The sequence below is a fragment of the Saccoglossus kowalevskii genome, chromosome 14, assembly GCF_978046115.1.
Source record: "Saccoglossus kowalevskii chromosome 14, keSacKowa6.1, whole genome shotgun sequence".
Taxonomy (NCBI): Eukaryota; Metazoa; Hemichordata; class Enteropneusta; family Harrimaniidae; genus Saccoglossus; species Saccoglossus kowalevskii.
The window spans coordinates 24,804,276-24,820,208 of record NC_140654.1 but is presented as its reverse complement, the minus strand read 5'-3'; the positions used below and the strand labels follow the sequence as shown (position 1 = coordinate 24,820,208).

Below are 15,933 nucleotides of genomic sequence, written 5' to 3'. Positions count from 1 at the left end.
ATATTACCTGATAAACAATGTATACTCCATGTTTCAGTGGGCAAAATCATGTTGGACATTTTATGTTATTTCCCATATGGGATTATGTCTGTTATTTTTTCCCAACATAAACCAACAACTGACAGGCAAGTTCAGTTCCATGTAGCATGTAGCCAATATATTTATCATTTTTGGCGATTGAAAAGTTTAGGCAATTCTGTTCAGTGATCATATCGCAGGACACGTGGCACGTGTTTGGGCATATTTAGTCTGATATTATATAAACCATCTATACAAGTCAATATTAATAGTATTGCTAGTAGTTGCTAGTGCCTGAATACTTTAATAGTATTGTATAAAATTTCCATAAAAATGCAACCTGTCAAACTTAAGCCACATGCGATTCACTGGATATATTTAAAATAAAACTACACAAGAGACATGACGATATTCATATAACGTAATTGATTAACTGAATAAATAATTAAGGTCAGCAATCAATTGTAAGATAAAATGTCATTATTGAACATAAACATGGCGTGTTGACACCATTTGCAACACAATACAACACAAAGCCTCTTTAAAAATAAAGCGTTTAAACATGTCAAGTTTTCTTCAGCAAAATGTCATTTCATCTTTTGAGTACATTAAAATCTATGTTACTGTGTACATTCATGAGCATAGGAACGCCTTATCTAGCACCAATACACTGGTGTTAAACTTTGAGTGCGATATTTTTTCCTACCAAAAGTTTCGTTCAACATTTTGCATAATTTTATGAATTATCTTTATCAGCTTATGTGGCCTTGTAACACAACACCCCAGAGTACCAATTTAAAAGGTGACACATCATCGAAAGTGACACTGCATTGTTATTCAGAAAACAAAACAATTAAAAAATCCTTCTTTACATCATAAACGAAGAATAAATGTGCGACACTACTTTTTTTCTAATTAGAATAATTTATAGTAGTAATTCCGACCTTTTTATGTTTGACGGATACGACACAATTATAATCCAAGTTCACCTAAATATTTTGTTGTGTGTTTTAACCAGCGTCATACCCAAATAAAGCTACGTCACAGAACGTTCTACGTTACTAAGACGCGTGCCATAGTATGGGTTCTACGCGAGCTGCTGCGAAACACCGGTCGAAAAGCCGGTGAAAACAGCTAAAGTCGAAAAAAACAACACAAACTCAACTTTGAAGTAATCCTGAATAACCAAATTTATAAATATGGCACAAGTAGGAGTAATCTTGTTAAACTGTTCAGGGGAGTCTCAACAACTATCCCTAATAAAAAAAAAAAATTCTGAGAGTTTTTGTCCTTCGTTTTCATCGTGATGTTTGCCAGGGAGAAAATACCCGGATGTCCGCCTGAGAATACACTTACTGAGGTCTGCAAAATCTTTCTAATAACGCCAACGTATATTAACCGTGATTGGTTATTTCGTCGCCGACTAAGGCAGTAAAATCGAATACAATCGTATGGAGTCGGTTATTTGGATAAAGCATTCAAACTGAGCAATATAAGGAGTATGTTGCCCTTTGACAACCCAATATGCGACATAATAACCATTGCCATGACAATAAGATGAAACGTCCATTATTCCAATGCGTTATTAGAAAGGTTTTGCGGAACTCGGAAAGCACAACTTTTCTAGACTAATCAAAAATTGGCTTTTCATTAATGAAGAATGACTATTAGAATAATAATCATAAAGTCTATTCCCCGTAAAACAGTCGTTGTACTTTGTATGGCGAATTGTATCTAGAACTATGGAATTCGTTTTTAGCAAACAATTCAGGATTTGTTATCTTTTAAGTCTTGGATTTCCTGGTCGTGTCTAGTGTATCCCAGCAACGACACAGTACTAACTTGTCGATTCATTGTTGCCGATTTGGTCTCTTGCTCCATTGACTGAACTGGATTAATTGTTGTCATGTCCTGATCTTCGTCGACTTTTTCCGGTGCACGTTTATCCTCTGGTGGCGGTGGTTTGTACACTATTATTGAAATACCTAAAAGTAGGGTACATATGGCGAAGGAAATAAAACCGAGAACAAAAAATTTCATCCCAAACATATAATTATCATAAATCCAACAACTTCCGGTGTCGTCGCATACTTCTTGCCATATAAGGCATGAGCTGTCAACGACGACACCGACGATCAATGGTCCTGGTATAGTACCTGTAGATAAAAAATAATACAGAATTGCTTTGACTTTGAACATGGTAACACTTTTGATTTAGTTACATGTAGATTTTTAACTCTGTGAACAATCGATAGTAAAAACATAAGCATAATTATATCATGAGGGTTAGTTTGAACCTAGTCATCTGATTGGCTATTATAACTGCCGCGGAATTGGATAAGCTGGCTTAAATATGTAACTGAATCGAGACTGTGAACAATGTTATTAGTGACGTCATATGTATGGTCAACTGATCAAAACAGGAAAACCCAGTAATAATACGAATTATTATTGCCAAAAAGTAAGGCGAACTGTAATGCAGTCTCTGATTGACTGCCGAGGTGGAAACGGCATTAATTTGATTATCACTCGTTCGCCAACTGAGTGTGCGTGAATAAAACTGTGTTCGCCATCATCAATTATTGTAAATTGAAAATATGTATGGCTTAAATAAAATGAGAGGTTACCAGTTCAGTTTCATAATAAATAATGTAGCCTACCAAATACCCTGTATATGATGGAACTAATTCCCAACGCATGCGCCCGTTGAGCATCTGATACACATCTGAAAAAAAATTACTTCCATAATAAGAGACAGAATAAACATATTTTGTATACAGGCACATAACATGGCTAAATTATTCACGTAGCAAAAAAAGGTTCAAGTGTTCTTTTAACAAAGAATGATGTTTGCACTAAGGTTATAACGTTTCAGAAGTAAGTTGTGTCGTGTTTAAAGCTAGTTGTACCGTGTGCAAAATTTATTTTATCGTGCGCAAAGTTATTTGTATCGTCTGCAAAATTAATTTTATCGTTTGTCAAATTAATTGTACCGTGTACAAAATTATATGGAATCACGTGCAAAGTTAGTTGTATCGTGCGCAAAGTTATTTGTATCGTCTGCAAACTTAATTGTACAGTGTGCAAAGTTCTTTGTATCGTCTGTAAAATTAATTGTACCGCGTGTAAAGTTTGCTGTATAGTGTGCAAAATTAATTGTATCGTGCGCAAAGTTATTTGTATCGTCTGGAAAATTAATTGTACCGTGTGCAAAGTTAGTTGTATCGTATGCAAAGTTAGTTGTATCGTGTGAAAAGTTAGTTGTATCGCGTGCAATGTTAGTTGTATCGCGTGCAAAGTTAATTGTGTAGTTTGCAAAATTAATTGTATCGCGTGCAAAGTTAGTTCTATCGTGGGCAAAGTTATTTGTATCGTCTGAAAATTAATTGTATCGTGTGCAAGGTTAGTTGTACCGTGTGCAAGATTAATTGTATCGTTTGCAAAGTTAGTTTCATTGCGTGCAATGTTAGTTGTATCGTGTGCAAAGTTAGTTGTATCGCGTGCAAAGTTAATATATCGTGTGCAAAGTTATTTGCATCGTGTGCAAAATTAATTGTATCGTGCGCAAAGTTAGTTGTATAGTGTGCAAAGTTAGTTGTATCGTGTGCAAAATTAGTTGTATCGACTGCAAAATTAATTTTATCGCCTGCAAAATTAGTTGTATCGTGTGCAAAGTTAGTTTTATCGCGTTCAAAGTTAATTGTTTCGTATGCAAAGTTAGTTGTATTGTGTGGAAAGTTAATTTTATCGTGTGAAAAGTTAGTTGTACCGTGCGCAAAATTAATTTTATCGCGTGTAAAGTTAATTGTATCGTGTGCAAAGTTAGTTGTATCGCGTGCAAAGTTAGTTCTATCGTGCGCAAAGTTATTTGTATCGTCTGCAAAATTAATTTTATCGTGTGCAAAATTAGTTGTATCGTGTGCAAAGTTAGTTTTATCGCGTGCAAAGTTCATTGTATCGTGAGCAAAGTTAGTTGTATCGCGTGAAAAGTTAATTGTATCGTGTGCAAAGTTAGTTGTATCGTGTGCAAAGTTAGTTGTATCGTGTGCAAAGTTAGTTGTATCGCGTGCAAAGTTAGTTGTATTGCGTGAAAAGTTAATTGTATCGTGTGCAAAGTTAATTGTATCGCAAGCAAAGTTATTTGTATCGCGCGCAAAGTTATTTGTATCGTCTGCAAAATTAATTGTGTCGTGTGCAAAGTTAGTTGTATCGTGTGCAAAGTTAGTTGTATTGCGTGCAAAATTTATTTTATCGTGCAAAAGTTAGTTGTAGCATGTGCAAAGTTAATTGTATCGTGTGCAAAGTTAGTTGCATTGTGTGCAACGTTAATTTTATCGTGTGCAAAGTTAATTTTATCGTGTGATAGTTAGTTGTACCGTGTGCAAAATTAATTTTATTGTGTGCAAAGTTAATTATATCGTGTGCTAAGTTAGTTGTATCGCGTCCAAAGTTAGTTGTATCGTGCGCAACGTTATTTGTATCGTCTGCAAAATTAATTTTATTGCGTGCAAAATTAGTTGTATGGTGTCCAAACTTAGTTTTATCGCGTGCAAAGTTAATTGTATCGTGTGCAAAGTTAGTTGTGCTGTGTGCAAAATTAATTTTATCGTGTGCAAAGTTAATTGTATCGTGTGCAAAGTTAGTTGTATCGCGTGAAAATTTAGTTGTATCGTGTGCAAAGTTAGTTGTGCTGTGTGCAGGATTAATTTTCTCGCGTGCAAAGTTAATTGTATCGTGTGCAACGTTAGTTGTATCGTGTGAAAAGTTAATTTTATCGTGTGAAAAGTTAGTTGTACCGTGTGCCAAATTAATTTTATCGTGCCCAAAGTTAATTGTATCGTGTGCAAAGTTAGTTGTATCGCGTGAAAATTAATTGTATCGTGTGCAAAGTTAGTTGTATCGCGTGAAAATTAATTGTATCGTGTGCAAAGTTAGTTGTATCGTGTGCAAAGTTAGTTGTATCGTGTGCAAAGTTAGTTCTATCGCGTGCAAAGTTAGTTGTATTGCGTGAAAAGTTAATTGTATCGCGTGCAAAGTTAATTGTATCGCAAGCAAAGTTATTTGTATCGCGCGCAAAGTTATTTGTATCGTCTGCAAAATTAATTGTGTCGTGTGCAAAGTTAGTTGTATCGTGTGCAAAGTTAGTTGTATTGCGTGCAAAATTTAGTTTATCGTGCAAAAGTTAGTTGTAGCATGTGCAAAGTTAATTGTATCGTGTGCAAAGTTAGTTGCATTGTGTGCAACGTTAATTTTATCGTGTGATAGTTAGTTGTACCGTGTGCAAAATTAATTTTATTGTGTGCAAAGTTAATTATATCGTGTGCTAAGTTAGTTGTATCGCGTGCAAAGTTAGTTGTATCGTGCGCAACGTTATTTGTATCGTCTGCAAAATTAATTTTATTGCGTGCAAAATTAGTTGTATGGTGTCCAAACTTAGTTTTATCGCGTGCAAAGTTAATTGTATCGTGTGCAAAGTTAGTTGTGCTGTGTGCAAAATTAATTGTATCGTGTGCAAAGTTAATTGTATCGTGTGCAAAGTTAGTTGTATCGCGTGAAAATTTAGTTGTATCGTGTGCAAAGTTAGTTGTGCTGTGTGCACAATTAATTTTATCGCGTGCAAAGTTAATTGTATCGTGTGCAACGTTAGTTGTATCGTGTGAAAAGTTAATTTTATCGTGTGAAAAGTTAGTTGTACCGTGGGCCAAATTAATTTTATCGTGCCCAAAGTTAATTGTATCGTGTGCAAAGTTAGTTGTATCGCGTGCAAAGTTAGTTGTATCGTGCCCAACGTTATATGTATCGTCTGCAAAATTAAGTTTATCGCGTGCAAAATTAGTTGTATCGTGCGCAAAGTTAGTTTTATCGCGTGCAAAATTGATTGTATCGTGTGCAAAGTTAGTTGTGTCGTGTGCAGAGTTCGTTGTATCGTGTGTAACGTTAGGTGTATCGCGTGCAAAGTTAGTTGTATCGCATGCAAAGTTAATTGTATTGCGTGCAAAGTTAGTTGTGCCGTGTGCAAAGTTAGTTGCATTGTGTGCAAGTTAGTTGTATCGTGTGAAAAGTTAATTGTATCGTGTGCAAAGTTAGTTGTATCGCGTGCAAAGTTATTTGTATCGTGTGCAAAGTTAGTTGTACTGTGTGCAAAATTAATTTTATCGCGTGCAAAGTTAATTGTTTCGTGTGCACAGTTAGTTGTATGGTGTGCAAAGTTAAGTGTATCGTGTGCAAAGTTACTTGTATCGTGCGCAAAGTTAGTATTATCGCGTGCAAAGTTAATTGTATTATGTGCAAAGTTAGTTGTATCGTGTGCAAAGTTGGTTGTATCGTGTGAAAAGTTAGGTGTATCGTGTGCAAAGTTGGTTGTATCGTGTACAAAGTTAGTTGTATCGCGTGCAAAGTTAGTTGTATAGCGTGCAATATTAGTTGTGCCGTGTGCAAAGTTAGTTGTATTGTGTGCAAGTGAGTTGTATCGTGTGAAAAGTTAATTGTATCGTGTGCAAAGTTAGTTGTATCGCGTGCAAAGTTATTTGTATCGTGTGGAAAGTTAGTTGTACTGTGTGCAAAATTAATTTTATCGCGTGCAAAGTTAATTGTTTCGTGTGCACAGTTAGTTGTATCGTGTGCAAAATTAGTTGTATCGTGTGCAAAGTTAGTTGTATTGCGTGCAAAATTTATTTTATCGTGCAAAAGTTAGTTGTAGCATGTGCAAAGTTAATTGTATCGTGTGCAAAGTTAGTTGCATTGTGTGCAACGTTAATTTTATCGTGTGCAAAGTTAATTTTATCGTGTGATAGTTAGTTGTACCGTGTGCAAAATTAATTTTATTGTGTGCAAAGTTAATTATATCGTGTGCTAAGTTAGTTGTATCGCGTCCAAAGTTAGTTGTATCGTGCGCAACGTTATTTGTATCGTCTGCAAAATTAATTTTATTGCGTGCAAAATTAGTTGTATGGTGTCCAAACTTAGTTTTATCGCGTGCAAAGTTAATTGTATCGTGTGCAAAGTTAGTTGTGCTGTGTGCAAAATTAATTTTATCGTGTGCAAAGTTAATTGTATCGTGTGCAAAGTTAGTTGTATCGCGTGAAAATTTAGTTGTATCGTGTGCAAAGTTAGTTGTGCTGTGTGCAGGATTAATTTTCTCGCGTGCAAAGTTAATTGTATCGTGTGCAACGTTAGTTGTATCGTGTGAAAAGTTAATTTTATCGTGTGAAAAGTTAGTTGTACCGTGTGCCAAATTAATTTTATCGTGCCCAAAGTTAATTGTATCGTGTGCAAAGTTAGTTGTATCGCGTGAAAATTAATTGTATCGTGTGCAAAGTTAGTTGTATCGCGTGAAAATTAATTGTATCGTGTGCAAAGTTAGTTGTATCGTGTGCAAAGTTAGTTGTATCGTGTGCAAAGTTAGTTCTATCGCGTGCAAAGTTAGTTGTATTGCGTGAAAAGTTAATTGTATCGCGTGCAAAGTTAATTGTATCGCAAGCAAAGTTATTTGTATCGCGCGCAAAGTTATTTGTATCGTCTGCAAAATTAATTGTGTCGTGTGCAAAGTTAGTTGTATCGTGTGCAAAGTTAGTTGTATTGCGTGCAAAATTTAGTTTATCGTGCAAAAGTTAGTTGTAGCATGTGCAAAGTTAATTGTATCGTGTGCAAAGTTAGTTGCATTGTGTGCAACGTTAATTTTATCGTGTGATAGTTAGTTGTACCGTGTGCAAAATTAATTTTATTGTGTGCAAAGTTAATTATATCGTGTGCTAAGTTAGTTGTATCGCGTGCAAAGTTAGTTGTATCGTGCGCAACGTTATTTGTATCGTCTGCAAAATTAATTTTATTGCGTGCAAAATTAGTTGTATGGTGTCCAAACTTAGTTTTATCGCGTGCAAAGTTAATTGTATCGTGTGCAAAGTTAGTTGTGCTGTGTGCACAATTAATTGTATCGTGTGCAAAGTTAATTGTATCGTGTGCAAAGTTAGTTGTATCGCGTGAAAATTTAGTTGTATCGTGTGCAAAGTTAGTTGTGCTGTGTGCACAATTAATTTTATCGCGTGCAAAGTTAATTGTATCGTGTGCAACGTTAGTTGTATCGTGTGAAAAGTTAATTTTATCGTGTGAAAAGTTAGTTGTACCGTGGGCCAAATTAATTTTATCGTGCCCAAAGTTAATTGTATCGTGTGCAAAGTTAGTTGTATCGCGTGAAAATTAATTGTATCGTGCGCAAAGTTAGTTTTATCGCGTGCAAAATTGATTGTATCGTGTGCAAAGTTAGTTGTGTCGTGTGCAGAGTTCGTTGTATCGTGTGTAACGTTAGGTGTATCGCGTGCAAAGTTAGTTGTATCGCATGCAAAGTTAATTGTATTGCGTGCAAAGTTAGTTGTGCCGTGTGCAAAGTTAGTTGCATTGTGTGCAAGTTAGTTGTATCGTGTGAAAAGTTAATTGTATCGTGTGCAAAGTTAGTTGTATCGCGTGCAAAGTTATTTGTATCGTGTGCAAAGTTAGTTGTACTGTGTGCAAAATTAATTTTATCGCGTGCAAAGTTAATTGTTTCGTGTGCACAGTTAGTTGTATGGTGTGCAAAGTTAAGTGTATCGTGTGCAAAGTTACTTGTATCGTGCGCAAAGTTAGTATTATCGCGTGCAAAGTTAATTGTATTATGTGCAAAGTTAGTTGTATCGTGTGCAAAGTTGGTTGTATCGTGTGAAAAGTTAGGTGTATCGTGTGCAAAGTTGGTTGTATCGTGTACAAAGTTAGTTGTATCGCGTGCAAAGTTAGTTGTATAGCGTGCAATATTAGTTGTGCCGTGTGCAAAGTTAGTTGTATTGTGTGCAAGTGAGTTGTATCGTGTGAAAAGTTAATTGTATCGTGTGCAAAGTTAGTTGTATCGCGTGCAAAGTTATTTGTATCGTGTGGAAAGTTAGTTGTACTGTGTGCAAAATTAATTTTATCGCGTGCAAAGTTAATTGTTTCGTGTGCACAGTTAGTTGTATCGTGTGCAAAATTAGTTGTATCGTGTGCAAAGTTAGTTGTACTGTGTGCAAAATTAATTTTATCGCGTGCAAAGTTAATTGCATCGTGTACAAAGTTAGTTGTATCGTGTGCAAAGTTAAGTGTATCGTGTGCAAAGTTACTTGTATCGTGCGCAAAGTTAGTATTATCGCGTGCAAAGTTAATTGTATCATGTGCAAAGTTAGTTGTATCGTGTGCAAAGTTGGTTGTATTGTGTGCAAAGTTAGGTGTATCGTGTGCAAAGTTGGTTGCATCGTGTGCAAAGTTAGTTGTATAGCGTGCAATGTTAGTTGTGCCGTGTGCAAAGTTAGTTGTATTGTGTGCAAGTGAGTTGTGTCGTGTGAAAAGTTAATTGTATCGTGTGCAAAGTTAGTTGTATCGCGTGCAAAGTTATTTGTATCGTGTGCAAAGTTAGTTGTACTGTGTGCAAAATTAATTTTATCGCGTGCAAAGTTAATTGTTTCGTGTGCACAGTTAGTTGTATCGTGTGCAAAGTTAGTTGTATCGTGTGCAAAGTTAGTTGTACTGTGTGCAAAATTAATTTTATCGCGTGCAAAGTTAAGTGTATCGTGTGCAAAGTTAATTGTATCGTTTGCAAAGCTAGTTGTGTGGACTGAAAAATAAGTCCTGTCGTATACAAAGTAACTTGCATCGGGTACAAACGTAAGTTGCGTCATCTGCAAGGTTAGCTGTACTTGTATCTTGAACTCATCAATAATTGACTGCGAATCAGCCTCATCCATGTCACGTACCTGAGAGTAAGCACTGTATTTGGCGTCAGTAGCAAGAATCCAAGGAACATATTTAGAAAGAAAAACACGCAAAATACCGGAAGTTGCCAACAATCCGCTGGACAAGTGTCTTTTCGTGCGCCCTCTGTTGCTGGGTCTCTATCGATGCAACTACAGTTTGAATATATCTGAAACGAATCGCAAGTTTTATTCTATTTCGGCAATTTTCGAATAATTGTAATTGATATTTGATTTAAATGAGATTCATTTCATTTAGATGTAAGTCTACGCATAATTCCAGCACTTAAAATTGATTCACCCTGCAAGAAATTGAATTCACTAGTCTATTTTTGAGAAAATGAAGCAATTTTCTTTGACGGTGTGTTTTATAAAATTGTTCTAAACATAGCAAATTTTGAAAAAATATTAGACCAATTTCTGAAATATGTAATTTTTAAAAACACTAAATAAAGTGTTTTTATGTTGCCATAGACATATGATTCACGACCAATATATTTCAAATTTATGAGTAGGCATCTACCTTAAGTATGAATGTCTCTTGATATCAAACCGGAATCATATTCTTAGATATCATTGCATCAGAGAATGGACTGTAAATCAGTCTCTATAACAACAAATAATCAGACTTACTTTTTCTTCAGCGTCTGTTTCCAGGCACCCAGCATAGCACGCGTCAAAATAAACAAGTCCATTACTGCCACACACAGGTGAGTAAGTCTCCGTTCCAGCACAGTTACAGTGATCATTACACGGGTGGGTTAAGTTAACTGGTTCAGGGGTGTTCGTACTGGAGACAATAAAAACATCATCAAGAAATTGCAACAACTGCTGTAAATATATTGTTTTTATGTATATAAATACACTTCGGTTGGCGCTATACTAGTGTTGAAACATGGGATATATACAACTGCGAGAACTATAACAAGTTCATATTCATGAATTGAATTGAAGCGATGGGTTTGGACTCGAACCATCACCCATGGCACGAATTCGTCTAACCAAGAAATTGGGTCTACTCAATCATCCTGAAATCCACCAAACAAAATGCCAGTTTTGTCAATCATATATTTGCCCAATAATTCAACAATTCAACAATATTTACAGTACACTTGATGGGAAAAAGGCATTAGTAACACTATTGAATCGATCTTACTTACTTGATTTGTGAGCCCAGGAAATGTAGCTTGCAAGAAGACTTGCAATAAACCTTATTCGAGATCTCGTTGAGAGCGAGAAAGTCACGAGACCAGTTTCTGTCTTTCACAAAGTGTTTTATCCCTCCCGTCATCGGGGCTACTGTTAGGTTATAAATACCATGGTTACACGGATTAGCAGAACAGTCGACGCGATGACGTGATGTGTGTGAGGGTGGAACACTTACAGAGGCAAAAACAAGTCTCGTGGCACTCCCGCTCTCGGCGAGATCTCAACGGCTATTTGCGTTCAAAGTCTATAGCATTTTTAAATTAATTAACCGTTAGTATATAAAAAACGTAATAGCATAGCTTGAAAGCAACAATGTCGTCGCATTGAAATGAAAACTTGCAAGTGCAAAGATGGATACTTAATACTTACTTGCTTGTATTATATGATGCAATTACTCCAGCAATTTGTTGCTGTGGGCAACGCAGGAGGAACAATGAAGTCGACAACATCGTGAATAACGATATCCAAAAACAGAATTGCAAAACCTGCTTTACTTTCATGTTAAAATGTTTTATAATCCATCCTCCAGCCAACGTTCCACCAGTGGCCGCCGGGATTGAAGTAGCCGCTGAAAAACAAACATGAACAAAGGCTAAATATGGTTTGCTTTTTCGTGTAATATGCAGTTGAACAAGATGGCGGCATTGTGTGCCTTGTACGGCGGCACAAAATTGAGTAATTTGTGACGCTCTTTACTATTAGAAACTACTAAGCATATAAAGGTATTAAATTCTAGCCGCACTTCAATTGTGTGATTCAATCTAGCCAGTGATTTGACTCTTGATTCTGGACATGTCCCACATTAATTCCCATTTGTAATCTGCACAAACTAGCAGAATATAGCATTTGTATTACAATTCCCGTAGTTTTAAAATATATGAATGCAATAACCAAAATCACGTGTCTATGTAATATGTAAATCAGGTGTCGTAGATTGAAGATGATTACCATGCATATAATGTTCGAAGAATAAAACTTCTGACAAGCAGTATACCCAAGAAAATACATTGAGTTCTTCAGAGCAAGATATCCATCTATTTTTACAATTTTGTGTACAAGGCGCTGCAATAGTTTCCTTGTTTTCTTCGTGTCTGTGTTGTGTTTTGACAGCGAGAAAATGTACGTACTGTTCTCGTATAAGTATGAGACATTTGAACGTAATACAGTAGTACTATTTCTAAATGTTTGAGTTAAATATGGAGTTCTCTCACCTAGCATGATCGCCGCTGCCGAGGCTGTCAAGCCAAACTGATTTTCAAAGAATTTCGTGACAAACGGTGTAAAGCCTCCGATAACAAACATCAGTGCTGCTTTAACGAAACAGGTTAGAATAAAGGTTGGGTTCCTGAGTAAAATCTTTGTCGCCGGCCACATGTCTTTCCAGCTTTTTCCGAACCCCTCTACGGCAGTTTTCTCTGCAGCCTTCTCGTCATAATGGGCTTGGGATATACGTTTATGTTGTATATCTTTTGCTCCTGGAAGTGAATGAATTCAATTAAACACAAATCACCATAAATATGGATTTCGTGCTACAATTCGAACGCACTGAGTGGCGCAATATTCCAAAATGGCGTGTGAACGAAACAAACACCTGATATGCGTCTTAGAGAAGTTGTATTTTTGCAGCCTGCAACGATAAAATGCACACATAGTCAAAAAAAAAAATGTACATGCACATGGAAATTATTAAATAATGATTTCCTCTATACATACTGTAAAACATGTCTTTTTAGCTAGCATGGTATTTTAGCTATTTCAGCTAATCTGTAATTTCGCTAATTCAAGATGCAGCTAATTTAACAGAAAGTATATTTTCACAGGAAGATAGTCGACATTTTAGCTAAATCAAGATTCTGTTAATTCATGCCGAGATTCAAATCTCCTAAAATTGCATGTAACTATTTCAACGCATTCTACAGTACTTCATACTGCTACCGCCCCTGGTGATATACACTGCAGATATGTTACCTGGTAGAATAGGTGGAAATGCCGCCATCGGTACCGCTATGATCCACGATAAAACCCACCCAATGAGAAATACAATCCACCATGCTCCAACCCACGATGGGTCGTCAGGCGTTATAGTTACTCTGCGAACATTAAACACATAACATGTTATGCACACGGTCGTCTGTGTCGATTTTGTGAATGCTTTTTATTCATATTCGGGTCGGTGGGTGGGTGGTTGGGTGTGTGTGTGTGTGTGTATGTGAGCTGGTGTGAAATAAACAAACAAACACGTAACCCGAGATGAGATAAGAGACATTCAAAGCAACTTAGGAGAAGTTTTAAAGCGGGAGGGTCGTCACCTGCGCACGCGCGGGAATTGAGTTCCATGCAATGATAACAAAGCATGCTAAAAACGCAAAGGCTCATGGGTAGACGCTTGTTTGTAAACAATGACACGCTATTGCCACCTGACGCATGCGTAGGTGACGACTCCCCCGCTTTTAAAAACGAATGAAAGACGGCTGGAAACATAGCGTGGCTGTACTTACTCATCTGCATACATAACATCCGTCCATATGCTGAGAAATATAGCACCTAACAGGAAACCAGTAGTGGGCCCAAAGATGGAGAACGCACTCAATATGCCTGCGAATAAACGCGGTGAAAAATAGCTTGAAACAAACACTATAGTTTTATATTGTTTTGTATTGACTGATGATGTTATTACAATCAGCGTAATCATGATTTAATTGGCAATCCACACAAGTGTTAGGATGTCAACTTTTGTGTTGCATTTTAATACGCGCGTGTTGTATAATATAAGACAAGGTTATGCAACTACATTTAGGTCAAGTATGGAATAAGGACAATAAATTGTTGTAATTCATACAGGTTTTCGTAGAGTTAATTTCAAATTACACCACCTTGATGATGGGACTGGCCACAATTTCTTGATGCAAACTTTAAAACAGCTGGTTGAATAAATTTAGTTTGTTGTTGGGAGGGTGGAGTTATTTTAATTAGTGAAGTCGTAAATCAGTCGTGGTCCTGGCTTCTGAGTGATCAGAGTCAACAAATGCTGGAAATTAAACAATGATTTGTTGATGACGAATTATGTTTATTTTGCCAAGCACTTACTTGCTTGTGCCACAGAGCATCGGGAAGCTATTCCGTCTCAAGAAATGACGTTTTCTGAGGATCGACTGTTTTTGCCGTTGGTGGCGTTCTCAGTCGATGCTTGGTGTTGCATACCCTTATCTAATAAATCATGCGTAATATCATGTTATTATTATGAGACATCGTATTATTATTATCACATATCCTATCAATATAAAAATGTCTCGCGTTATTATAAGATAGACAGACATACCGGTATACCACGACGATTTCCTATGGCTCACATTTTCGTCACAGTAGGCGTACCCGACAGTGTAGATCGGCGACGCTCCGATTCCGTGAAGAATTTGGGCGAATACAAACACAATGAAATAATACGACAACGAATGCCAACCGTCATCACAATCTGTGGAGATAGACGAATTTGCTTGGGGGTAACACAGGGTTGTCTTGTCTTCATATGCCGTGTCGTATTCGTAGAGTCCCGTGGTGAAATGTGGCACTGCCCACAACAGAGAGCCGCATCCCATGATGACCGCTCCTATTCCCAACATCCGGGCTTTATTTCGAGTTGCTCCGAAGTAAGACACAAACGTAATAAGCATTACTACAGTGAGGTCGTACGTACTCACTAGTAACCCCGTCGCTACGCTAGGAAATCCGAATCGCGTCTCTATCGTGGAGAGATTGATGTAAACGAATCCATTCACTGTTAGACCCTGGACGAACATAAGTGCACTGATTGCTGACGCCAACCATGGCGCCTTGTTGAATCGCTGTAACCAAGACGGGCGTATGTTGAACCATCCACACGTCAGTGAATCCTCCACGGTGTCATCACGATCCTTGCTCACCACACCATTTACCCCGTTTTCCTCATCCTTTGTGGTAGTATTTGTCTTCGCTTCACCGGCCTCGAAATCTATCGAGGATGCACCGGAATGTTCTGTTTCCATGGCAATGAGTCACTAACTCTGGACCTATGATAGACTGTAGAGGAATAAAATAAAAATGTAATCTAATGAAGCAATAAACCACCGCCGAAGGTTGGTATACCACGAGATTTTGCACAATGCACGCCATATACTAGCGCTAGCGAGTGTGTGTGTAATAGTCTTTCAACTATATCAACTCTCTTTGAAATGTTTGTCTTAAATTTGAGATATGGAAATAAATGTAAAGCATTCAAAATAATGTCAAAATGCAATAAAGCACCCAAAACGTTCTACTCGCAACCACAGAAAAATAAAAATGGGAATTTGAGTAGTCACCTCGATCAATCGGAAAAACAAATTCGTACAATTGAAATGCTGGTGAAATATAATTGAAATTTTATTCGTAAAACATAATATTTTACTGCGTATTTCATTATGGGTGAACGTGTCCAAATGTTCGAGACTAGAATATTACGAACGACCGGTACCTTTTTTTAATGTATGTAAATTACCTCAAAACAACGAGGTACATGATGCATTTCTGGTACGAATTTAGATTCATAGAAGAGGTGTTTTAGTTGTTTCCCCCGAACTACGTCAAATCAACTACAAAAAGGCGCACGTGCGTGTAATGAATTTCGTTACAACGACGACTATAGTTATAAGTAAATACATATCGTTATATATGTATTAAAAACCCAGTCACATATAGTCCCCTATCACCGCCCACCTGCTCGCTCGCGTGCATTTAAAGTTCGGACTAACAGAGTAATTTCCGAGGTTCACATTTGCTTATAATTGTCTTTCTGGTTTTTATAGATGTTGAACAGCTGACAAAAGTTCAAATACTTTTTGTTTTAACTATATATAATTATATGCACGCAACCTGACCCTTTGACCTCGATTTGGCTTGGACTGAATATTTTATTTTCAACAATATTCTGACGTGAAATACA

The 15,933-nt window shown here is 36.9% G+C and overlaps 1 pseudogene; it reads right to left on the bottom strand.

Annotated features, from left to right (window-relative positions):
• Positions 1–1,785: 1,785 nt before the first annotated feature.
• Positions 1,786–14,998, bottom strand: LOC102809184 (solute carrier organic anion transporter family member 4C1-like; annotated as a pseudogene).
• Between the last annotated feature and the right edge of the window lie 935 nt (positions 14,999–15,933).